At 28.4% G+C, this 26,485-nt stretch overlaps 1 protein-coding gene across 4 annotated transcripts in view; it reads left to right on the forward strand.

The window, feature by feature from the left end:
- LOC129980820 (solute carrier organic anion transporter family member 74D-like) overlaps positions 1-26,485 on the forward strand; it is a 345,623-nt gene that overhangs the window by 50,397 nt on the left and 268,741 nt on the right. Inside the window, exon 1 of one of the 4 annotated variants that reach the window (XM_056091213.1) lies at positions 7,733-7,810. The exons of the other annotated variants lie outside the window; for them this stretch is intronic. The gene's annotated coding sequence lies outside the window, so the exon portion shown is untranslated. Of the gene's footprint in view, positions 1-7,732; positions 7,811-26,485 lie in introns of those variants that run through there. 4 annotated transcript variants of the gene reach the window in all.

The following is a 26,485-nucleotide window of genomic DNA, read 5'->3' on the forward strand; positions in this document are numbered from 1 at the left end:
TTACATCTGCCTGTTGCCATTCAACAATATGTAAAATCAGCGATTTCTGTGTCACGTACATTAGCGTTTTATACATATAGACTTCTGAGAAGTGAATTAAAGTTTCACCAATGGACTATTGTGGCTTGTGTCTATTTATAAGAACTTTTCTAATCTTATAATGATTAAAAAAATATCAGTATGTATTTTTGTGAAATGTATTTTTTTATCATTGTAATATCTTTATCCATTATCTTGCCGAATTTCAGTGAAAGAATATTTTGATAGACAGTTTAAAATGTAAACGTCTATTGTAATTTGACCCAATGCTAAAAGCTCTAGTTATTTCACAATGGCAGTGCTATAATTAGAATGCATTTCAAACCCAAGAATTCCGCTCTTGAAACTTCTGATTCAAAATCGTTTAACCATAAGCATAAAAAATGTTGTAAATAAAAGAATTAAATAGTTTCCAAAGAAGAATGAATGCATTAACTCAAAAAAATAAATAAAAGTTACTTAAAAATAATTAGCTTTTATGATTTAAAATAACTAGATTTTACACAATATAAATCTGATTATAAGATATATAACGTGTAATTATTTTTATTAAGCATGCAATTTCACTCAGTAGTTTAAGTTTTTTTTTCTAGAATTCATGCAGATATCACATTAATGTATAAAGAAACTATTAACTTGCTTTGAAATATTAATGTAGGCATTTTTATAACATCTTATAACAATATCACATACTTCGAGCGTTGTTATTAATAATATTTAATACTTGTCACGTATATCCCTACATAACTGTTCACGGATGTGAAACACGAGATTTTTTGAACACTCCTTAATTACTCCTCAACTAATTATCTGCCCTTCAATTCTTGAGCAGTTGTTTGAGGAGTATAAAATGTCTATAGCGTCGTTATAAAAGGAAATAGCACGATTCTTGCAAGAAAGACAATAAATTATAAAACTGCCCGAAGCATTACAGACTGTTGATAACTAATGATGTTAGTTACTTAGACTTCGTTCTATTTTCGTCCGCATTGTAACATCCTCTGCATAGATTTTTTTGTCATATGTAGATTAATGCCATATATTAACTTATAATACATATAGTCTGACAATATTAAACGTTCTTCTGCGGTTTCCTGAAATAAAAATATGATCATGTCGTTTACAAATTTAGTATATTTTAGAAATACTAAGAATCAAATTATAATTTATTTTGATGTATAATATCAAAATGAGAAACAATAGAAAAAGTGTTTTGAGTACTACTTGATCCATAATACTTTAGGACAGAGATTCTAAATTTGTGATTCACTTTTCCCAGGGTATTCAGGGATACACGAAGGAAAGATTGGCAAATATAAACTTTATAAAAAGACGAAAAACACAAAACATAAGAGATTAAAATGAAAATTTATATAATTTCGTTTCTTTAATTAATAGAGGAAAGTATTCAAGTCCAAATGCATATCAAGTAGTACAGAAAAAAAAGTACCAACAACTCGATTCCATTTTCGATTTAATCCATCCCCAGATGCATAATTTGTATAACAAAAGATTATAAGAGTTGTCCAGGCTACATCGTGATGCAAGTGCAGAAGAGCAAAAAAGAGCGAAATTTTCCCTTCAGGGGTTTTTATAATGAGATTCTGATGGGGATTTCTTTGACACGTATGGAATTAGGATAGAGAAATTTAGGTATCTTGAAAAGACTGTCGTAGATTTTTACCCCTTTCTTCGGAGCGTGAGACCTGCTGAATTAACAGTTTTACAGAGCGCGTTAAATAAAAAAGTGAGAACTAGATCAGGAAATAAGAGAACATTTTAAAATGAAGTTAATTTGGGCTAAATTATATATATATATATATATATATATAATTTATAGATACCGTAGTAAGCTCTTTGATGCTCCTGATATTATGTAATATCTCTCTTCATTTAAACTTAATTTTATAATACGCAACTCCATGAAATTAATATATTTATATTCTATCTTATACTTCTGTCTTATTTTTTGAATACTTAATTGCAAGAATAATACTTATTAGTTTTTGTTAACAAAATTATTTCAATCATACTTTTATTTGCTGAAACCTTAAACTAAAAAAATATAAACATCAACTTCTTACAACTTCATCAGCTTCTTATTTGATTGTAAAATTTTGTGTATTTGATTTTAAGCATTTAATACTAAATTCAATCTATATTTAAACATTTAGTACTAAATTCAATCTACTATTATAAAAAAGGTATAAAATGTAAAATTAAGAATAAGTTTTACAAATTTAATTACGTTTATGTGTTAGTTCAAGATATTTTACTGTTAAACTAGCCTAAGCACTTAACAATAATTTAAAAAAAATTTGCACGAAAGGGTGATTTATAGTTTATAATTGAACAGTAAATATTCCGCATGCAATGGAATGTGCAACACGAGATTTACTAAAGTAAATACACGAATAATTTCAATCTGTAAAAGAATTCCTTAGCAAAAGTTAAAAGGCTATAAAAAACAAAAAATAAAGACAAATAAGCAAAGTAGAACAAAATATAAATAAAGATATACTTAAAGGAAAAAAAGAAAACAGATAACAAATACCGATATGAAACAAATTCATAAGCTTCTGAGAGCAATATAACCAGCTGCAGGGGTCTCTCCGAAACTTTAACACATACTTTTCAATAAAGGTCTTATGCTTCTTCCTCCACGTAAAATTATGAATCTTGGGTAAGCCACAAATATAAACAGAATTTATATGGTATTGGTGAATGATAGTTACGAAATATAGATCTTTGGCACTTTTGAGTCGTCGTTGTCACAACTTGACAAGCTGACTGACTAACGGTGAAACATAATGCTAAAAATATATTTCTGAAACTTAGGGAAATCTGAACCATGATGATTCGTCAAAAACTAGAATTCGAATTTTTTTTGAAGATTACATTATTTTCTTTATATTTTGCATATGAGAAAGTAAAAATACTGCTTCATTATCACAAATCTACCATTTCCCTTAAGGGAATATTGATGTCGAATATACAATTTTTCGAAAATATTCCTTTATGGGGATAAAGATATATCAGCAAAATTTTCACGTTTATTTATGGGCTGGAAAATTTCCTCTGCTCTAAAGATCACCCTACCCCTACTCAGATGATACAGTCTCTATTTTAATCACCTAAATCAGCGTTTCCACTCATTTTTACGCCTTGATGAGTATTTTCATTTTTCAATTTCTCCTCCTGTCTTTAGCTCCTAACTATCCTTCCGCTCATAAAAGTTTTTATCAATAACGTAAAGAGCTTAGAAGAGAGCTTAGGTTAGCGATTTAAATTAATTACATTTGTTAGACTTATTTTTTTATTCTGTATTTTCTCATTTTTATAAATAGCGATAATAAAAGCATTAGAATAGTTTTGCAGTAACTTATGATGAAGACTTATTATTACTTATTATCATAATTAACTAAACAAGTGAAAGATAGTTTCAATGCAATCCTTGAGCTCTTTTCATAGAAACTGGTTTTATAAAATTATGTTTAAATGGAAACAGATATAATCTCATTCTTGGAACTGCATCAAGCTCATTGTGATAGTTGTCCTTGATATCCGCAAAAAGCAAAAAGACTCTTCCCAAAAAATCTGAGTTTGGAAAGGGCATTAAATGTGCTATTACTGCAACACTCATTTTTTTTTCTTTTGCTGCTGCTCAAAATAAATCGAAAGATTAATTAATGTATCATTGAAAGATAATTAACTACTTGAAAAATAATAAAAATATAAAGCTAATCAAGCTTTATTAAATGTAAATAATTTTCGTTATTTATTATGTTTTCAGTCGAATAATTTTTATTTTCTCGTATACTTAGTATAGAGAAAGTATAGTAATCGTTGAAAAATTCGAATTTGAGGTTTTCACTACTATTCACATTTTAGACTTGTCTGAGTTCGAAAAGCACATTTTTAAAAAATGTTCGTCTGTCTGTCTGTTTGTAACAATGATAACTCAAAATCGATTTGAGCTAGTCGGTTGAAATTTGGTATACAGTCTTAACACCAAATTTTCAGATTTCCATCAAATTTTGATTAAAATTTGTTCAGAGGAAGTCTGTCAGTCCAGCTGTTCGAATATAAGTTAACACGATAACTATAAAATGAAGAAATCTAGATAGATAAGATTCGGCATACAGATTTAACATCTATTGTGTAAACACCTGTCAAATTTTGAACCAAATCCAGTAAAGGGTTGATTGTCTGTCGGTCTGAACTTTCAGAAGAAATTAAACGTGGTAATTCAAAAACATTGGGACTTAAATATATCAAATCTGAAATGGGATTCTGCTACTACAAGTGCAATTTTGTGTCAAAATCTTTGCTTCAATAGGTTGAGAAAAACATGTCTAAAACACAAAGTGCTTTTTGGATGTTAGTAACCGTATGCAAGAGCTTAATTGACAAAACTTTCACCAAGGATGACACGACAGATTCAGTAAAAATGCAAAATTTTCGCCAAAAAATATTATAAGCCATTGCAGTACAAGACTTTCTCTGGAAAGTCAAGTTTACTAGAGAATATGCCAGAAAGTTTTGGGTCGATCATTTCCGCCGGTTTAGTTTTCAAACTTGGGGTAACAAAATTGTTTTTCACTTTCTTTTGCGTTTTAATTCCAAATGTTTTGCTTCCCATCACATCTAACATAACTTTAGCGTACTCCCAATCGCAACGATTGAATAACTTCCAGCTTCCTGCCGAACTGGAGTAAAAAATTGTGTATCAAATATTTTTTTGTCATTTTAATCACTAAAGTTTTGCATATTTTCCCAGTAAAAAGATTTCAATAGTTACTCTGCTTAAGGATACAAATACTGCAGACTGAAAACCTTTGATCCAAATAAACAATTTACCATACTTTTCTATTCATTTTCCACATATATGATTCTAATATGATTGTCAATGAGACGAAATACGAATAACTCAGAGGACTGCGAGAGACAACTACAGATATTATTTTCCAATTACTTGAAAAGAAGAAAGAGGACTTACCTGATTCTTCATTAGATTCTTCGCACTCTTTACAAAATTATGATTAATTTTTTTCTAACCCATAATTTAATTGCTAATTTTTTTTTTTTTTTTTTTTTTTTTTTTTGTAATTTTCATTCAACTGGATATTTTAACTATAATATTTCATAAAAAGAATTTTTTTATAGAATTGATTATTATAATCACAATTAAAACCAGTACTTTCTACAGACAGAAATGCTGCAATTTTTTATTTCAAGCATAAATGTTTTGAAACGAAATTTGTTAAATAGAGCGTCAGACTATTAGCAGGGCTTCTCAAACATCAAAATATTCATACACATTAAAAGGGAATTAAAATATATGTACCTCATAAAGCATTTTTCAAATTAAAATTTAATGCATTTTAAATGTATTTATAATTAAGCTAGTCGATTATATTAAAACAATAAATTAGATAAAGCTTACTTATCTATAAAATATAATTTCTATATACATGTGATTAAATGGCGATATAACATATTCTAAATATAAGTTATTTTAAGAGATCTGCCTTATTGTAACCAATATTATATTCATTAATTTCATAGATAAATATTCAAGTTCAATATTTCTTTTTAATTAATAACATAATTGAAAATTCCATTCTCAAAAATATTTGTTAAAAATTCATCAATTGCCATAAATAAACTTACGTTACATTTTTTAAATCAAGTTCTATACGATCTTTTTAAAATTTTATAGTTATATTATCTTATAAAGAATTGCATTTTATCTAATTTATTTATGAAATTTATATCACATGAAATATCTAAAAATGGACCGTTTTCTTCAATTGCAGCATTATGTAAAACAGTGTCATAGCACATGCCCCATGCGCGTGTCACCATAGACGCCAATTTAGAAGTGAGGTGTGAGTTTGTTTGTTTATGTGTGTGTGTATGTATGTGTGTTTTGTTTGTTTGTGTGTGTGTGTGTGTGTGTGTATGTGCATGTTTGTGTGTGTGTGTGTGTTTGTGTGTATGTGCATGTGTGTGTGTGTGTGTGTGTGTGTGTGTGTTTGTGTGTATGTGCATGTTTGTGTGTGTGTTTGTTTGTTTGTGTGTGTGTGCATGTTTGTGTGTGTGTTTGTTTGTTTGTGTGTGTGTGTGCGTGCATGTGTGTGAATAATAAATATTGAAATAAAATGATAAAATATGAAATTATTTAAATTATTTAAATTTTTTTACTAAAAATTTTATTCTTAGAAATAAAGAAATGTATCATTAGTAAACATAAGTCAAAGGTTTAGAACCCTTGTTTTAAACTAAAACTAGCCTTGCAAACAATGTCTTTTTAATGTGTTTCAATTTTATGTCAACAAATAAGTATTATTCCATCTTTTACGAATGCTTCCTTTATATTTTATCTTTTAATTAAAAAAAACAGGTTAGATAAAAAAATGTTTCATTCAAAAGTATATACATATTTTAAAGCATCGAGAATTAACTACCTGCATTCGATTTAGTTAGAATTCGATTTCAAAAATTAATATTAAAAATTATTAAATTTATATTTTTAATCAATGAAACTAATTGCACAAACACAAAATTAGTATCAGTGAAAAACTTATGCTTTGAATGAGAAGTAATGTAAATGTTCCAAAATTATTGCCAAAATCCTTAAAACTTAGATTAATTTTTAATTAGAAATTTAAATAAAATTTTGAAATGCGTTTTTTATTAATAATTACTATTAAAGAAATAATTACATTCCATAACTACATTTAATTAGAAATCTAATGAAATTTTAATATAAAATTTTAGCGGTCATTACTATCCGAAAAATAATTTATGCTTGATATGATATTTTGAAAGATTTTTAAATCAGGCATGTACATAATGTAATTTGCAAGTAACATGCAAGATTATAAAGAAGAAAAGATTAAGAAGAAAAGAAAATACTTTTATGTAAAAATATAATGAGAACAAAAACAATTTTCGCATAAAGCAAGCTCGTCCATTAGGATTCTTCCTTAAATTATCATGTAATAAAAAGTTAAAATCGTGAAAGTTAAAATTTTTAACATCAAGAATAAACTTTTAATTTAAATGCCTTCTTATTTCACCTTCACTTCAAATGCCGAAATCCGGACTAAATGTTTCACTCACATAATGCTTACAACGGACGTCGATTCATTCCACAAATCTCATGAATGACATTCCCGCTACAACAATGCTTAGTATTCCAAAAATAATGAAACCCGTTTTGCATTTTTATTCGTGGTGTGCTCGATTTTATCTTCGCCTTAAATGCATAAACCGCAGCGATATAATAATGTTTATTTCATATGACTCCTAAAGCAGCCATCAATTTATTCCACGAATCTCATGAATGACATTCCCGCCACAACACCGCTTACTATTCCAAAAATAGTAAAACTTTCTAACACTGGAAAGCGGAAAGTTCCATTCATACCTCCACCCCTTTCTAAACATGCCCTCCATTCTAGGCTTGCGTTTCAGTTTTCAAAGCGAGACTTTAGGCCCATCTACAGAGTTTGTAACCAAAAAATCAATATCAGGCCCAAGAACGACGCGCATGCTCCCTCCGCCTTACGTTACGCTTGCCCGTCTTACTCTCGTGCTTCACAACACTACTCACTACCAGGGCACGTGGCGTTGTGGGGGTCGCAGTGTTTTGGGGGGAAGCGAAAGCAGGGCAATGTTAGTAGGGCAGGAGTGTGTCAGATCGGTGCTCTTGAACGGAAAGGTTTGACTGTTTCGGAATGGGGAGTGGTTTTCTAAACAACAGGTAAAAATGATCGATCACTAGTTTCTTGTTTTTTTTTGTTTTTTGTTTTTTCTGTTTCATGATTGGTTGTATTAGATATCGATGCTTATGAAAAAAAATCAATTCATAATGATTTATTTCCAAATATTACTACAAGGAGATTCTGTAAAGAGTGTGGGTTGATATCTCCATGCTCGGAAAAAAAATCGGGAGACTCTTTCGTTTTCTTAGATGATGTAGTTAGATAAAAAGCTAGATTTCTTAGTATTAGTTTTTTTTTATTATTATTTTGTCTTCTTTATGTGGGATTATCATTTCTCTCCGTCTAATGCATTTCGATTTTTCTTCTAATATATTCTTGTTTCGATTATCACCATGCGCGAACTTGAGGTTATTTTGGGAGATGCATTTTGGTGTTATATAAACATGGCCAGCAATGCATAAAATTCGGTATTTCATAGAAATATTGGCAAAGTACAGAATGTGTGTTCTATTTCTATATTTTATTTATGCTCGCTACACATTGGTGAAGTTCGTCAAGTGTATTTTTGAAATCAAAAGTTCGCTTTGATAGCTAACAAGAGAGTCACTTTTATCTGAGTATAAAGTGGTTTTAAATTGGTATTTCTGGGAAATTCTCGCTACTTCTATTTTGCATTTATTGCATTTTCAAAATGAATTTTTCAACAAAAGCCTTCACGTTTTGATATTTGTCATTTTGAAAAGCTCAGAATATTTTGATCAATGTTTTTTGTTAGAGGTATAAAAAAATAATTCTATCAGAATTTACCATTATATTTATTCTAGATAAAACTTGTTTTAATGCTAACCGTAACATATATGTAGCCTTATACAACAGAAAGATAAATATAAATTCTGTTTTTTTTTTTTTTTTTGATAAATTTTGTAAAATTATTTGTTGCACAGAAAATACTCTTTTGCTTTATTCTATTTAAACTCAAAAGCTGTATGTGCTGAATATGGTATTGAGAATTTTTTTGTTTGGTTAAAAGATCTTGTTAGCATTCTGAAATTGTAGATTTAGTAGCTTTATTTATGAACTGAGGCATCGATATATATTTAAAGAAAAAAAATTTTTTGTTATAATTAATTTAGATTATTTGATTTTAGTCCTTAGTATTTATTTTTAAAAAAATATTGTCATATTTGTTTGCAGCTTCAAAATTTTTCCATTTTGTATTTTAAAGCATATAATGAATGGGCGATGCAGCCCGAGTTTTATTCTGTTAAATTTACAAATATTGTTCCGATAAGCTGTACTAGAAAGTTACATTACACATGATAAATTAAAACCTAGAGTGGCAGAAATCTCTTTTTTTTTATAATTACTTAATAGTTATTCGGTTTTCAGCTTTAATTTGACAATAATGTGTGTTTGCGTGATATCTCTTAATTTAAATCCTAATTAATTTCCTAATTTTTATCTTACATTAGTCGACGTTAATTTCATTGTAAAATGTTCTCATATATCCTAATCCAAAATACCTATTTTTTATTTAATTAATTCTAATTGTCCTTTAGAAAACTAATGACTTTTACATTTCCCACACTCAGAGAGAAGAGATACAACATTCTTTTAAATATATCCAAGATTTCCTTGCCTAAATCAACACGTGGTAAAGAAATCTCTACCAGAATTTCATGATAAAATCACTGAATGGGCGAATTTCCGTCTTTTTTGCTCTTATGTCACGATGTAATCTGATGTGTCACTTATCGCTTTTTCTCTGTTCAAATTACGACACCGTAAACTGTAACCTATCAGTGCTCTAACTTTCAATATTCGTAAATATGTCATTAAAAAATGGCCATCTTTAAATTTAATTTTCTTTATTCAGGGAAATGAACAGCGAAATGAAATACATTGTAAATTTAAACGGCGATTATTTCGGCATGTTTTTCATATAATTTTCTTATAATATTTTTTGAACTACTATCAAATGACAAAGATGAAAAAAACAATACTTCAATGGAAGAACCACAAAAAAAAAAAATTCTCCATCAAGAGATTATTTAATGTATATGTTCGTGGGCCACGGTCTTTAATTTATTTTTTATTTATAAAATTACATTACTTGTCTATTCCAGGTAATCGCCTTTGCAAAAATTTCCTAAGATTTGAACTATAAAATATTTTTTTTAATGATTCTTCTTTTTAGCAATTAAAACTTTAACTTTTTACTCAATTTCAGAGAACCTGTTACTTTTTTAAATGCTAAAAAAGTAACAGGTTAACAGGTTAAGTAAAAGTAACCATGCTAAAAGTAAAGCGATTTCTTTAATATTATTAAAGAAATCGCTAGTATTAAAATTTAATATTCAAATAACTTTATTCTTCAAATAAAAAATTATTTTATTCTGCCTTTTCATTTCAATTTCCTTTAATAAATAATATTGATATATAATATTTGTAGTTGATATATATTATCTTTAGTAATGCTATACTATATATTCATCGCAATTTACTACACAAAACTGTACATGAATTATAAAATGCATTTAATATTTAATCCAAAATGGATATTATCTGTAAGGTGTAGTCAAAAATAAAAATTTAACTGTATCTCATTTTTGTATAAAAAAAAAAAAACTGAACTGTTATAATTTGCTTTTATACATAACTCCCTCTTAAATGGGAAAAAAGTCTTAAAATTTTTAATATGAAAAAATAAAGAAAAAAATCATTTTAACTTGTCTTTAAGAATATATTTCATCTGTTGCCATAAATCAAAATTTAATAATTTCTGAAATAATAAAACGAATTTGTTTTTTTTTTTGGAGAGTACGTGCAAAATATATCAAAAAATAACAATCAATATTTGATAATCGAATCTTTTTAAATGTCTTGCATATTAATTCTTTTCCATTCATTTTAAACTTTTTGTGAAACAAACAGCAGAGTGCATGGCATTCCTTTCAGCAGCTGTTGAATGTTCGATTTTCTCCACACGGAAAGTTTTCCAATTTGGCCTTCCTTCACTGTAAAAGTCTCTATTCTGCAAAGTAATAACGTTTGCAGGAAAGGGATGCATAAAATAGTTAATTCCTTTTCCCAAGATTTGCCAAATCGATCTTTTCTTACGAAATTCCACTTTAGTATAATTTGATTCTTAATTTGCATTTCTTAACAAATTTCTGGAGAAAATTCCTTGCTCTGTACAAAAACAAAATAAAACGAAAAGCTCACAATGACTGTAAGTCTAACTTTAAAATTTCTCAAATATTTTTTTATATATATTATGTATTTGTAAAAGAATCATTTCTTGGAATTTCAAAATCATTTCTTTTTTACCATGATGAGGAAACATTTAATTAAATAATTTGTTTATATTAACAGAGGAAAAAATGTAAACTATTATTTACTCAGATTTTGTCAAATAAATTTTCAAATTTATTTTTAGTGCACGAAAAATCTAATAAATGTTGGTATGCCGAAAATAAATTAATAAAATAATATTTGTTCTCAGTATTTAATAAATTAAAAACTACAATGACAGCTGTTTATTTCAGTTTATATCTCTACTCCCCTTTGTAAAACGTCTTTAATTTAAAGGCTAAAAGTTATGAGTTCTTTTACAAAAGATACTCTGTTATAAAGCACTTAAATGGTGTAAATGTAAATGGTATAATGGTAACAATGTAATGGTATAACGGTTAAATGGTATAAAGCTGTTTATTCCAATTTATATCCCTACTTCCATCTGCAAAATGTTTTAATTTAAAGACACCAAGTTATGAGTTCTTTTACAGAAGGTACTCTGTTATAAAGCACCTAAATGGACATTATTAACTGCCGAAAGCTTGAATTTTGAAAGAGACATGAAACGCCACAAAAATAATTAAACTGTGTCTCAAAACTTGATTATTTAATACTCAATTTACTCACATTTGAAATCAACTAAGTCAATTTCATTTTAGCATCTAATGTGCATCTTACAGGAGCGGCATGACTCTGCAATATAAAATGGCATGTTAATGAATATTAGAGGCGTATGACTATATTAAATTAATTCATTCTATTGCTGCTACCATTATTACTTATGAATATTTTGAAAATTACATTAAGACTCATTATGAGGTTATTCTTCCTTTTCGGGTAAATTTGGATGGCGAAAGGAAATTATAATAATTTTATATAAAGTTCCTCTGAACTGATTTACATGTTTGAATTCGTTATGAAAATCGCTTTCAAAATTGAGTTATCTACAAGAAATATGAAAATTAGTCTCGTTCAACATTTAGATAGGGACTAAATCTGTGTAAAATATATTTGTTATGATGCCTTCGAAATAGTCAGTGATCTAAATAGCCATTGTAAATTTCCGTTATATAACTCCTCTATTTCCTTTATCCCTTAGTACTTGATATTTTGCATCACCACCACCATCATTTCCTATCACTGCCACTTTTATATTCGCCAATTATATATATATTGACCATTATATATATGTGTGTGCGTGCGTGTGTGTCTGTATGTAAACGCACACATTTTTGAAGCATGGTCGTAGCTGAATGCAGAGAAAACACTCTGCATTTTTAAAACTTCGTTTTTATTCCATCCCAAGAGGCATAATTTATGTTCAAGAAGCGAGGGCGAATTGGAGTCCGTTCACAAACGATACAATAGCAGACGAGAGTGAAAAGAGAACTAAATATTTATCCCCATGATTATATAGTGTGAGATTCTGATAGGGATTTCTTTGCGCGTGTTGATTTAGATAAAAGAATTATAGGTATATTTTAAAAGAATTTGTTTAGATCGACAAATTGTTATCCCTTCACTCGGAGTGTAGGAATTTGTCGATTGTAGCAGTTTTGCAGAACTAGTATTGCCTTAATTAAATAAAATAGGTGTAAATGGATCAGAAAATAAGATAAAATTTTAGAATTTTAATTTGGGTTAAATGCAGATATATACTCCAGAAAAAAAGATTCTCACATCAAAAATTAAAAAAAAAATATTTACATTTAAAAAATAATTAAATAGCCCTGACATCTGTCTACAAATATGTAAACACCCTCTATACAAATACTGATGAATCATGTTTTGAAATAAAGGAAATTGCTTGATATATCAGTTTTAAGAAAACATTTTTACTTTGTTACATGACAAAACTTTCGCTTTATTATATGTATATATTGTTTGCATATTTATTCGCTGAATTATATGCATATAAATTCAGTCTGTCCTATAAGAAAATGTAGCTGTAACTTGAAACATCATGTGATTTGTTCCTCGTTTCAAATATTTGATGATGTACACACTGCTCCTTTTGAATTTATTACTCAAAACGTCTAGGAAATTTAAACGAAATATTTATTTTCTGTACTTATTTCACAATAAAACTCTAATATGAAAAGTACTAACTCATCAGATTTCTTACTCGAGTAACTTTAAATTTTGATTCAATGTCCCATCCGCTGCTACTTTGAAACTAGGATGAAAATCATGTGCACGAAAAGCAACGTAGAGAGAAGAATTTTGACACACCATAAAACTTTTACGACTCTCAGATTCTATTGAAGTGGGTCACATCTTACCTTAAGCTCACAAGCAAAAATATGCTAAATTGACAAACCTAATAATCTTAAGGGTCTAGAATTTTGGTTGGATATAAAAAGGATTTCATTTGATCAGTTAGATTATCACTGATTACAAAATATTCTTGAAGTTTTTCTCAGTGTCGTTTTGTCTAGGCCGAAATCCTTGTATTACAACTACAATTAAACTAAAGCAACACACATATATAAAGGTATAATCTATATCAATAATAAAGGGAATTTTTGTAATTAGCACTTTACAAGGCAAATAGAGATACTGATTTTGATACAAGGTGGGTGTAAATGTGTAAGTTGGAACGTTTTTTTTTAATTTTAATTATTTAAACATTAAATTAGATATTGGAACTTTCCCGCGATAACTCTCTAAAATGTTATGGCACTAACACTGACTTTTAGAGGAATTTAAATTTAAAAAATTGTTGTTTTTTTTATTTATATGAATTTGATTGCTATTAATATCCCCTAACTTTTGAAGAAAAGTTAAAATATATTTTGACATCATTCTTCAATAATAATTTTCATTGTTTCATCAAAATATTTAAATGATTAATAATTTTCAAATATTTAAAAGGTGATTTCCTTCCATTGTTAAAAGTTAAAGAAGAAGGATTCTATTTGTTATCTACGCAATTTATATGAGTAATCAGGAAGTGAGATTACATTACTGCAAACAACAGCATATTGTTTGAAGATAGATTACCTGGACAGTTACATTTTTACTTTATAATTGTCCTTCTTAAGCTTTGTCCTGTGTTTTGCTTTCTAACAGTTCTGGTAAACTTTGATCTGTATTTTTACTTCGTAACTATCTTGGTAAACATTTTCCTGTATTTTTACTTCGTAACTATCTTGGTAAACATTTTTCTGTATTTTTACTCCCTAACTGCCCTACCAAATTTTGTCATGTGTTTTAACTTTGTAATAGCCCTCCAGTATACGCAATATAGAAAGAAAAATTATTATATCGTCAAAAAATTTGAATTTGAGATTTTAGCGAGATTTCATGTTTAAGAACACCCTGAATTCGAAAAACACGGGTTTGAAATTATGTCTGTCAGTTTGTAAACAAAATTGCTCAAAAAAGCTTTGAATTAGAAGAAAAATAATTATGTTTTTATTAAATTTTGAACAAAATCCTTTCAGAGTACATTTGCGAGTACAAGTGAACAAAATCTATTGCGTAAAGAACTACATAAATAAACTTTTGTACACATGTTTAGAATCAGAAACTTAAATCAGCATCAAATTTTGAACCATATTCAATGTTCACATCTTATGCAGTGATGGAGAGGGGGGGGGGAGAAAGTAGTTCGTTATTAGAGAGTATGGGATAAAGTTTCAGGTAGGTCATTCCTATTGGTTTCATCGCGCTGTGATGTCATGGGACTTGATTCCATTAAAAAGATTCCTTTACGCCAAAAATGGAATAGGTGTAAGGCTATTAAAATAATAAAAGATTAATGTCTATCATAATTTGACGTTTATAAATAGTTGCTGCTTCTTTCTTACACTATCCCATCTCGCTGTATGTTGAGGTCTTGGTTTGATTTAGTGGTATTAATGTCAGGTCAACAGTAGGACTATTTTGGGACGGACCTCGTAATTTTGAACTACGGTCAGATGACGAGGGTGACAACTGAGTTGAGCTCTTCAAACTTTCACACCACACGAACAGGAAGACGTTTACTGTATGTTCACAAGAGGATAGAACAGAAAGGAATGTATTAGATTTTCCACATAAACAGAAAGTAGAATAAAGAATATATCCGCTTTTTATTTTCAATATTTTTAAAAATAAATTTTTGTTAATATTCTGTTCAATAACTAAAGAAATATTTCTTTAAGTGTATTCTAATCCAATCTTTCATTGGGAATGTGAAAATAAAATGAAATACAATTAGTTTAAAAAAACATAATGGCTATATTTATTTAATATAGTTCTAAAATAATAAAAAAAAACAATATCTTTTTCCCCACAATGATTCTAAAATATTACATTTAAGGGTGTTATATAACTGTTGAACCTCAGATATTTTCCTTTTTTTTTCTACAGTACAATCATTTTAACGTATTTTATTTTTCTGCTTAAAAAGTATTGGAAAAAAAGTTAAAATTTTTGTTTCTCCATCAAATTTGTTTAACTTCAACCTAACTCAATCTTTCTTTGTGATTGTAAATATAAAATGATATCAAATTCAATTCAAAAAACATAACTATTATAGTTATTCAATATAGCTCTAAAATAAAAAAAACAATATACTTTTTCATTAGAATGATTTCAAAATATTACATTTCAGGGTGTTATATAACTGTTTAACATCAGATATTTTCCTTTTCTGTCTGCAATATCATAATTTAACATTCTTTATTTTCTCTTTTAATAAAAACTCAAAGAAAGTTAAAAAATTGTGTTTCTTCATCAAATTTCAGTATTATGATAATAAGATGATAAAATAATTTAAAAGGCCATTCGAAATGCACATCTTTTCATTTAAATTTCCCATAAATATTAAAAATTTACAAGAATGAGATGTAATATGTATGCAGAAAGTTTGATGATCTTTAACTTTTTCGGATGTAAAAAAATTCTATCGTTTTTAATTATTCTTTTCGCTAACAACATTTTATCCTAATCAAATAAAATATGAATATTTATAAAAAAATTAGTTAAAATTTCACAGGCCATATATGTACTTTAATTTTAAAAAGTTAATCTAGACTGTGTGATGAACTCGCTGAAATTTAATTTTGTTGAAAAATGTGCATTAACATGCAAATTTTTCGTTCTTCATTTTTGCGCTTAATTTGCGCTTTTTTTTTTTTAATTATTAGCCTTCACTTTCGTCTGAATGTTTTCCATAAACAAATATTTTACTTCCTTTAATTAATTAAGCAAAAGAATAACTTCTCATATTGGAGCAGTATTTGCCTTGAATATTTTGAATAAAAGTAATATTAAGAATTTATCGCAAGCGAGTGAAAACTGTTTAAAAATGAGAATTATGCGGGAGTAGGAATTTAACCTGAAGCTATTTTCCTTTCGAACTTTCAAAATAATTTATTTATTTAATATATTTTAAATATTTGTTTTAAAATGCTTTCTAGTCATTTTCTTGTGAAATAGAGAAAATGTTAGAAGCAGACTTTGTTATTTCTGCTAATCTTTTAAAACTAGCTTGGAGTAGGCTTTATAATAGTAGAAGTAGTCTTTATCTTGGACTAGTCCGTGAATGGCACAGGTGCTGAAATTTTCATTTACACATTTCCGCACATCTGAATTTTATGTTTATAGTATAACAAAGGAAAACAAATATGAATTGTGGACCATTTAGAACTAAAATTTAACAAAATTAAGAAATTGAAATCTGCTATCGCAAATTTCAAGTTATCATTTAAGAACATTGATTTTTTTAAAGTCACGTGCTATCAATCCGAAGGAATAAAAGGTGCTAAGGTTGGAGAGAGAGCTCATTTACGACAGACACTCGTTTTGTAAACATCTATATTTTACATTTATATCACCAGCAATTAAAAAAGAGATGGTTTTTGACCATTTCAAAATCAGTCGAGTTCTAAAATTTTTTCTCAAAACCAGATTTTTTTTCTCGGAAAAGAACACTTCAAACCGGTTTGAAACAACCAGTGACAATCAAATTACGCATGCGTTCGATATTTAGAAAAACGATGGTTTTCTCCATCTCAAAATGGATCGAGCTCCAAAACTTTTTTTTAAGGACAGAATTTTTTCCTTGGTTTGGTTGATATAATCAATCAAACTGGTTTGATATGTATAGGCTTCAAAACACCAAACTAAAACAACATTATTTTCTCCCATAATAAAAACTACAATTCTTATGTCAAAATCAAATTTCATTTTTCAAATCAATCAAATTTATATCATTTAAGTCATTGCGTTTTTGATTTATCACATTTACATGTATATAAAAACACAGATTAATCGATAGTTGATTCTTCGACGGTTTTAATTTAAAATTTGATCCCAACCTACATTTTAGAAGTTGTAAAAAAATGTATATATGCAAAAAAATTATTCATTTAGCTATTCATGTGTTGTGATTTTCATGTTCACTTATAATACAGCCAGATAGGCTTCCAGTGTATGGATTTTTAAAATTTAAAAGAAATTTACAAATTTGGTTTAAAGATTATATATCTAATATTATTCGTATAGCTCAAAGGACTTTTTAATTATAGTGTTCACAGACAGACATAATTCCAATAATATATTCTTCAATTTAAGGAAGATCTGAAACAGATATTTGTCACAATATCGAATTCAAACTTTTTTAATAATTGTAATTTTTTCCCTACGAAATATAAGAGAAAGTAAAAAAAGATGCTTATCTCCTTTTAAGATACGGTGGGCAATATTTGGTTTCACGTTTCTGATATTTTATTGCTTAGCTTAGAAGATGTTGAAAAGAATATAATTAATTCCTGCAATTAATTTTATTTCCACGAATTTTTTTAAAAATTTGAAGTAGTTTTTGTGTTCGAGCCGCTATAAAAATTTAATATTGTTTCAACTGTATTCAAAAACGTTGAAAAATGTTTTGTTGCCAAACATTCTAAAATTCTCTAATATATTAATACGATTTTTGTATATTCTCAATATTCTCAAGATGATATAAAAATCTTCCAAAATTCTTTTTATCATCCCATATATTGAGATTTAGATGAGAAATATGTTCTTCGTAAAAAATAAATATGTTCAAAATTTAACCAAAAAAAGAATTTTAGTTGCTAGTTTTCGTACTGTTATAAGGCACATTAGAAACTTTAGGACAATTGATGTTAAAAATTAAAATTGTCGACCTAATGAAGAAAAATTAACCATTTACAACAATTTTTATTAATTCACAACAATTCGATTGCCATAGATGTCGATTTAATAACTATCGACTATCGATCACGGTGTTAGGAATTCTACTTTTTGTGACTGTTTGTTAAAACAATTATTTTTCGATAAAATATTTTAAAATACCTAATCTGAGCATGGCACTTCGGTTAAACTAATTTTTGGAGTTTTATTATTCATGATAAATTTTTTGTTTTATTCTTTCCAAAGTTCCATTTAAATCTCTATAAAAATATTTGTATGATGCTACTGATGTCTGTGGTTATCATTGAAATTCCATTTTGATAAAAAGAATTTGTTTTGAACTTAAAAAGCATCTCAGGATAAGTTCGCTCCTTTTTCTCGACATATACACTGATAGTAAAAAAAAACTCGCCAAAGATCAACCAAGTGGATGGACACAAAATTGTAAGAGTACTAAATTTGGCGAAATGTTACCAAACAATTCCCATTTGGTAGCAAAACTTTAGGCCAAGTCAGTTTCCCGCCAAAGTTAGTGAATGATTTCAATATAAAATTTTAGCTATTTGTTGACATTTTAGTTATCTAAAGTGCATCCTTAAAAACTGTAAACACCACAACTTATCCGTCAGAAAAGAATTTGTTCTCTTTACTTACATACCTTTTCTCATATTTGAATTATTTGCTTTATTTATTTTCTATACACAAAAGAACAAAATTTGAATTCTGCTTTATCACAGGATTAGAATTTTTTCATTGAAAAAAATACTTGAAGTCTTTCAAGTTTTCAAAAACATTCGACTAGAATAACTTGATTTGAAAGCCCTTTTATATTTATATATTTTCTTTTTATTCATTTAATTAAAATTTTATCAGAACTAAGCTCCTAAGAAATAAAAATCCTTTTTATGTTTTTTTTTTTAAAAAAAACTTCAATGACCTTTTAAAACCACGATTATTTGTTTAAATTTTGCTTGATGAAGAAAAAACACTAAGCCGATTTATTTGGCAAGGAAGGGAAAAAAAAGGGCTAAAAAATCGATAATTACAGCTAAACATATTTCCTTTTTAGTTCCTTTTTTTACTTAGTTTTAATTAGTTCTCCAAATTAAAAACCATTGACTGAACATCAGAAATCCATTCAAAGTATTTGCTTAAGATCAGCAAATCTAATTTCTCTTCCCCCTTTCTTCAAATTAAATCTCTTTTCATCTTTTTAAGTTACACTTCAAGAAAATGAATAGACTTCTTTACATCCAGACAGGAGTGATTGCCCTGTTTACGTAACCATGGCAACGGATTCCTGGTAATCTGCACTCTTGTACTCCAAAAATAGCAACAGCAATTTCTGACCGACACGTGTGTTGTCTCCTTGCGTCAGTGGTGAAAATAATCTTCGGTGACCAGCGAAGATCTGTAGTTTAAGGGGAAATTGAATTTGTGGAATTTACTCTTGGATGTCTGACTCTTGGATTACGGAAACAGTCAGCGGTTCTTTGTGCAATATCTAGACTATGAGATTAGTTTTTGATGGGTGACTCTGATATTGACTTTAAAATGTCTTAAAGTTTAGTTATTTCGTTGTTTTGTGGTGATTGCAAGGTATTCCATGGCACATTTTTTTATTTGTTTCAACAAATAATTTCGTCGAGTTTTTATAGAAGTAATTCTTTCTTTAAAAAAAAAAATAAATGGTCTTAAATATTTAAGTGCATTTCTTTTGATACAACAATACCGATTAGGTATCTATTTTATTTAAGGGTTAGTTAGTTATATTAACGTCCCGTTTTTAGAGCAACACTAGGGCGATTTTGGGACGTATCTCGTAATTTTGAACCGCAGACCGTAATTTTGAACCGAATTGACAAGCCACAGCAGTCAGATGACGAGGACGATACCTGAGTTAGCACGTCCACCCCAAACGTCCAAGCCACAGCAGCGGGAGGACGCTTAGCCTCGACGGATTTAACGTACACCCAGACCAGCTTACAGGACGGTTTTTCGGTGGAATCGGGTTGAGAACTTGAAACCCTCCAGCCGAGACCTTACCACCAGGCCATAGCGGCCCATTTTATTTAAGGGAATTTATCTTAAAAAGAATTTGCCAGTGTTTGGAAAAAGAGTCAGAATTTTCCTACTTTTTTTATTATTTTTCCTACGAATGTTTTTTTAATTGTTATTATTTTAGTCGAGTTGTTGTAATTACATTATTACATTTTATTTATTTTATTATTATCATTTTTCTTTATTTTTCGCTTTTTTTTCTCTTAATTTAATTAAAAAAAATTTATTTATTATTGTTAGAGTAATCAGTAATTCAATATGTTTAGTTCATTACTTATGTATATTCTCTGTTAACTGTCTTAAAACTTCAGGTTCAAATTGTTTCTATATTTACAAACTATAATAATGATTTTTTAATAATTTATTATTAAATTTCAATAATAATAATTTTTTGACGAAACCTCAGTTAGCTTTATTAATTAAAATTTTATCTAAATATTTCATTAGTTCATTCATAAATAATTTTTTTTTAATGAAAACCAAATTTTTTTTAGATGCTAAAATGAAGAACATGTTTATTCGCTGAATTTTATAATCTCTATTACGTAACGTTGTAGTCTTATGACAAAATATATGTAACATCTGACATCATATCTCTACAATGTCTGAAACGTTATACTTTAAGTAATAGATAAAAAAAAGACAAATTCCAAAACTAAATTGATTGATACGTTTGATGTGTATAAAATGATCATGAATTAACTCCATTGAAATGGTAGCACTTCTTTTTGCTTCCTGAGTCTTGAATTACGGAAATCGTTCACAATTCTGTGAAACATCGCAGTCAACAGTTATTTTCTGATTTATGGAGCACTGGAAATAGATTGACGAAGTATTTTGAGATAATTAATTCCTTATTTGGCAGAGACTTTTAAAGAATTCTTCATTACGTTTTGTATAGCGTTGCAATATATTTTGGATAATGATGGATAAAATAGTTCTAAATAAATTAAAATTAGGAAAAAATTGTAATCTGCTATCGCAAATTTCAAGTTAAAACATTATTTTTCACTTGGCATCAATTCGACAGAAAAACAGATGTTCACACATGACTCATATTTTGCAATCACCAACATTCAGAAAAGCGATGGTTTTTGGCCATCTCAAAATCAAACGAGTTCTAAAAATTTTCTCAAGAGGTCAAAATTTTTTTTCAAGAAAAACCAGTTTAAACCGGTTTTTTTAAACCATCCCGCAATTATCAGATTACGCATGAGCCGATATTTAGAAAACGATGGGGTTTTTTTCATCGAATCGCTCCAAAACTTTATCTTGAGGCCAATAGGGGGAGGGACGAAAATCCGGTTTAGACTAGTTTGGAACGATCACATGACTATTGTATTGCGCAATCGTCCACTTTTAGGGGATTCTCCCCCCCCCAAATCAAAATTGTTCAGATCAAAAACTGTTTTGCCAGCTAGAAAAATTGAACATGTATATAAACTGTCGATAACTCACTTCGCTGTTTCGCACGTTTATTCCCATTTTCTTCTCTGTGCTTCTCCAGGCGATAACTTCTTACGATCCTACCCTTTATTGGCCAGACAGAAGAATTGGGTATATGGCGGACATTTGAGCCAAGTTGTAACTTTTTGTTGGCGATATGTCGCCAAATGCGACAACTTTCTTTATAAGCCCTAAAAGCGCAGCATTGATGTCTCAAAAGTGATAAATTGTCATTTTTTTTTTTTTTTTTTTTTTTGTCCGTGCATTTTGTGGTTTCAAAAGCCTCAAACCAAAACAACATCATGTTCTCAAAAGATAACAGAGTTGGATTCTGTATAGGCACTGCAAAGCTGAAATATCTCCAAAGAAATCTGTTTGAAATTTTAATACAAATTTTAATAAACTAAAAATTAGGCTGAATTTTTGTCATTTTATGGAGATAACATCCGGATATATTATTGCACAAAAATGAATTTTACTCTATTTCAAAACTTTAAAAAGATATTTTTTTATGATACTAATTTAATAGTTGTGCCAATTTTTCCTATATTATTGAAGTTTTCTTAAAAAATATCTTTTTGCCTAATTTCTAACAATATATTTCATTTTTGCACTGAAATTCAAATCATTTTTATTATTTCATCAGATATTTAATCTCGGGACTTTTTTTTCCTTTGTTGAAAGCTAAAGATGGAGGGTTCGGTTTAATATCTATGTAGTTTAGAAGACAAACCAAAAAAAAAAAAATGAAATTATAATATCGCGACATTTTGAAGATAGAGAAATCGAATACTTGCATTTTTAATAGCGTTTTGATGATATAGGATTGTTTTCATTATGAAAGTTCATATGCGCTATAAACAACACTTAAATAAAACAACTGAAATAACACGGCTTTAGTGTCAAACAATTTGATGCAATCATGGGCATAAATCTAATATCAAGCATTATATCTAAAAGATTTATCTGTAACCAAATATAACCAGTATTCCCGGCGAAGCCTGAAGTAACTAGTTTCAAATATAATATTAAAATATAATCTTATTTTTCAAACAGCTAATAATTTATTTCTGAATAGTCCACGTAACACAGAATTTTTTATTTATTTTTTTTTTTTTTTTTTTCATTTAATGGGAAATCGCCTGACTACGGTGCTTCGAATATGCATCATCACCAAGAATTTTTTTTTTATTCTAGATGAGAATCCTCAGCTTATTTTTTATATATAAATAAAGATAAGAAAAGATTTATTGGAAAGAAAAAGTTATATTAACACTGGTTTTAGCAGCAATCAAACAAACATTCAGGAAAAGAAACAAGTCTCATTCTATTTGTTCGGTTGCAGTCTTCAGTAATCTAAGGATTGCAAGTTCTAGGTGCAATCCTTCATACTTCTCGTGAATCATCTCAATCGTCTGAGTAAATAAAATTGAAATTTATGCAATTTGTCTTCAATGCTCAAATATGCAACTTCTATACTTGAACATGGATCTAACGTATTAAATTTATTTTCTAGTTTCTTGTTATTGGTTTGGTTGCTTATTTCCCAGCGTTTCTAATTTGAAGCGCTCAATTTCCAATGTATAGCAACTATTCAATTATTAGACGATAATTAGCTTATGAACGAAAATACTTCTATGTTTAATTATTTCATATTAATGATACATATTACATAAATATGTTGCTTTCAGCATATATTTTAAATGAATTGCAGCTAGAATTTAATTTAATGCAGGAAGAATGATACATTCATTTCTTTTAAGTGTGCTTTATTGGCTAATTAATGTATAGAATTAACAAATAGTTCGGTATAAAGCATCATACTAAACTTATTTATTGGTTTTGAATCGTTTCATGTGTATAATTGTAGCTGGGTGTTGCCCTAATATGTATAATTGTGACTAGTGTTGCCCTAATATAATTAATATTATTAATTATTATTAGTGTTCCATTTTTATAAAATAGACATTGAATAGTGCCATTTACGCTACCTCGATTAATTTTGTTTTTTGTACAATTAATAGCAATAGGCACGCATAACTAATAAAACTTCTCTCTGAAGGCCAATAGAGGATGATTTAAAGATAAAAACAGATTGGGTAATGTAGATATCACAAAATAAGCCCAACTTATATCAATTTAACATGAAAATATTTATAAAAACTAATGAATTATCTGTAAATTGTGGCATGCTAGATGAGAGAATGTTCAAAATGGTCTATCAGGCAGGCTTTTGCTACCAATTTAGCCTTGTGCTTAATTTCGAGCGTTAGGTTTCACTAAGAAAGAATTTTTTCGAAATTTTAATAAGTTTTTTTAATTAAAAATGAAATTAATATTTGATATTGTTTATTTTTATGTCCTCGAGTTTGCATTTGTTTTTATGTCTTGGGGATTTTCAGATTAGGTCAAGATCGCCAAGATCCATTACACACAAAACCTCAAACTGGTTGCACTCCCGGGTTTACTTGGCGATTTTAAGATTACGGCAAGATCAGATTATGTCAGTTACTTCTGTTGGCGTCGATTTACATTTTTTTTTATCAATATATCTATCACAGGGCCGATAAAAATAAATAAATAGATAATATTTTAATGTTTTTCCTCAATACCATAGATCATATTATGTTATAAAAGTTATATTTATTCAAATTTAAAATTCATAAAATATTGTTTTCAGGATACTAATTTTATTTTCTTTATTTTATCTCGTCGATCCTATATTACATCTTTTCAGCAATAATTTTCATTGTTTAGTTATTAGATATGCAACTACAAGTAAATTAAAAAAATAAAATATAAATTGGCGAGATAAACCTTAAACATTATCATGCACCATGATTAGGAGCACCGGTTCGATTTTCTAATAAACATTTTTTTAATGTATATTTCAAATCAAGATATATTAGAAATTCATATGAAGGGGATAACAATCTTTTCAAAGTGTTTTTGTATTATTATATTATTAAATTAATTAATTTATAAAATATTTTTGTCTTAATTCTTTAAAAAAAATGCATAAAGAAAATTTTTTTTTAATTTGTATCTTGCATTAATTGTGAAATTAATTTTAATTTCTGCAAGTCTGAAATCGAATTCATTCACAGCTAGGCATGCCCAAAATCTCATATAGTAAGTAATTCTGCAATTCTAGAATTAAGGCCATAAGCCGAATTTCATTCATCTTGTTAGTTTCAAGTTTGAATGATCATGTTTATATGCTCAGAGATGGGTAGACTTTTCAATACTACAAACAAACTTCCCGTTTTTGTCCAAAATTGCATCCATACAAAATTTTCTTCGTCTTGCTCAACGCAGTTTTGAGTCTCGTGCTCAAAGAGAGATAAATAAGTAATTTGGGATCCAGTTTATTTACATTTATATTTTCCTTTTGTAAATTCCATTTATAAGGAAAAAATGCAGTGATACTAAATAAAATTTCTTTCTTTTTTTAAGGGCTGATCAATGAAGGAATATTCGATTACAACAGAATTCTAATAATTTATTTAATGGATTAATTGAAACCAAGCCCATTTCGGATAATCGAATATTCATACGATTGGATAATTGAGGACAAAAAAAAGCGAAGTAGTGCTTTTATTACATATTGATTTAATGCGAAGAAATAAAGCCAATTTGTTTATATTTTGCATACTTAGATACAGCATTAAAATATCACTGCTTAAATACAAAATAAAACTGTCAGTATTTATCTGGTTCAATATTTTTACTTGGGAAGATTTTGCACATGAATTATTCTTAATGGATAAGTGGAGTTCGGATTATTGGTGCTTACTCTATATGCTTTGAAGTAATACTGAAATATAACTTTTAATCAAATCAATAGAAAATCAGTTTTTTCACTTTTATTCATGAAGATTTTGTTTGTAGAAATCTTCCCCCTCACAAAGCGATTTGGATAATTATCCATCTAAAAAACTGGAGTTCGGATTATTGGTGCTAATTATATATGCTTAGAAACAATATTGAAATATAACTTTTTAATAAAACCAATAAAAGTCAGTTTTTTCACTGTTTTATTCACTAAGATTTTGTTTGTAGAAATCCCCCTCCTTCCATAATTAGGATAATTAGACATTTAAAAAAACTGGAGTTCGAATAATTAACTTTCTACATTTTTTTTTTTTTTTTTTGAAGTTTCACTAATGTTCCCAGCTTTTTTTTTATTTCTCCAAAAGCTAAAAAAATAAACAAAATAAAAAGTTTTTGAGAAAACTCCTGATGTTTATTTATTTCTTATTTCCTTCGATTGTTTATTTACTTCTTATTTCCTCCGATTGTTTATTTACTGCCCAAAAAATAAGCTCCAAACCGACTTCTATTCAAACCATTAGCTCTGTGCTTTTGTATACTTAAAAAAAAAAAAAAACTACCAGTGACTAGACAGTAAAACAACAAAAGAGAACTGCATCTGTGTGTTACTGTGCCGCAAACCCGCACCCCTTCACCTGCTGTTCGGTAGCGAATGTTCATCCGGACACGCTCTTTGTTTCGCTTTCACACAACCAAGCAGCGGGTTATGATAAGCAGATACCCAAACGATCTCCTCGAATGACCTCCAAAATATTATCGAATCTGGAATTATAACTTACGTAAACGAACAATAGCCCGTTATCACGTGACTCGAAACGACCAACCGGCGACTGGTATATTACGCGATAACGATCAATGGGAAAAAACCATTAGCATTTCTGCCTTGTTATACGGTCCTGAAGAAGGGACAGATGCTTTTATTTAGACAT

Source organism: Argiope bruennichi, chromosome 8, assembly GCF_947563725.1.
Source record: "Argiope bruennichi chromosome 8, qqArgBrue1.1, whole genome shotgun sequence".
Taxonomy (NCBI): Eukaryota; Metazoa; Arthropoda; class Arachnida; order Araneae; family Araneidae; genus Argiope; species Argiope bruennichi.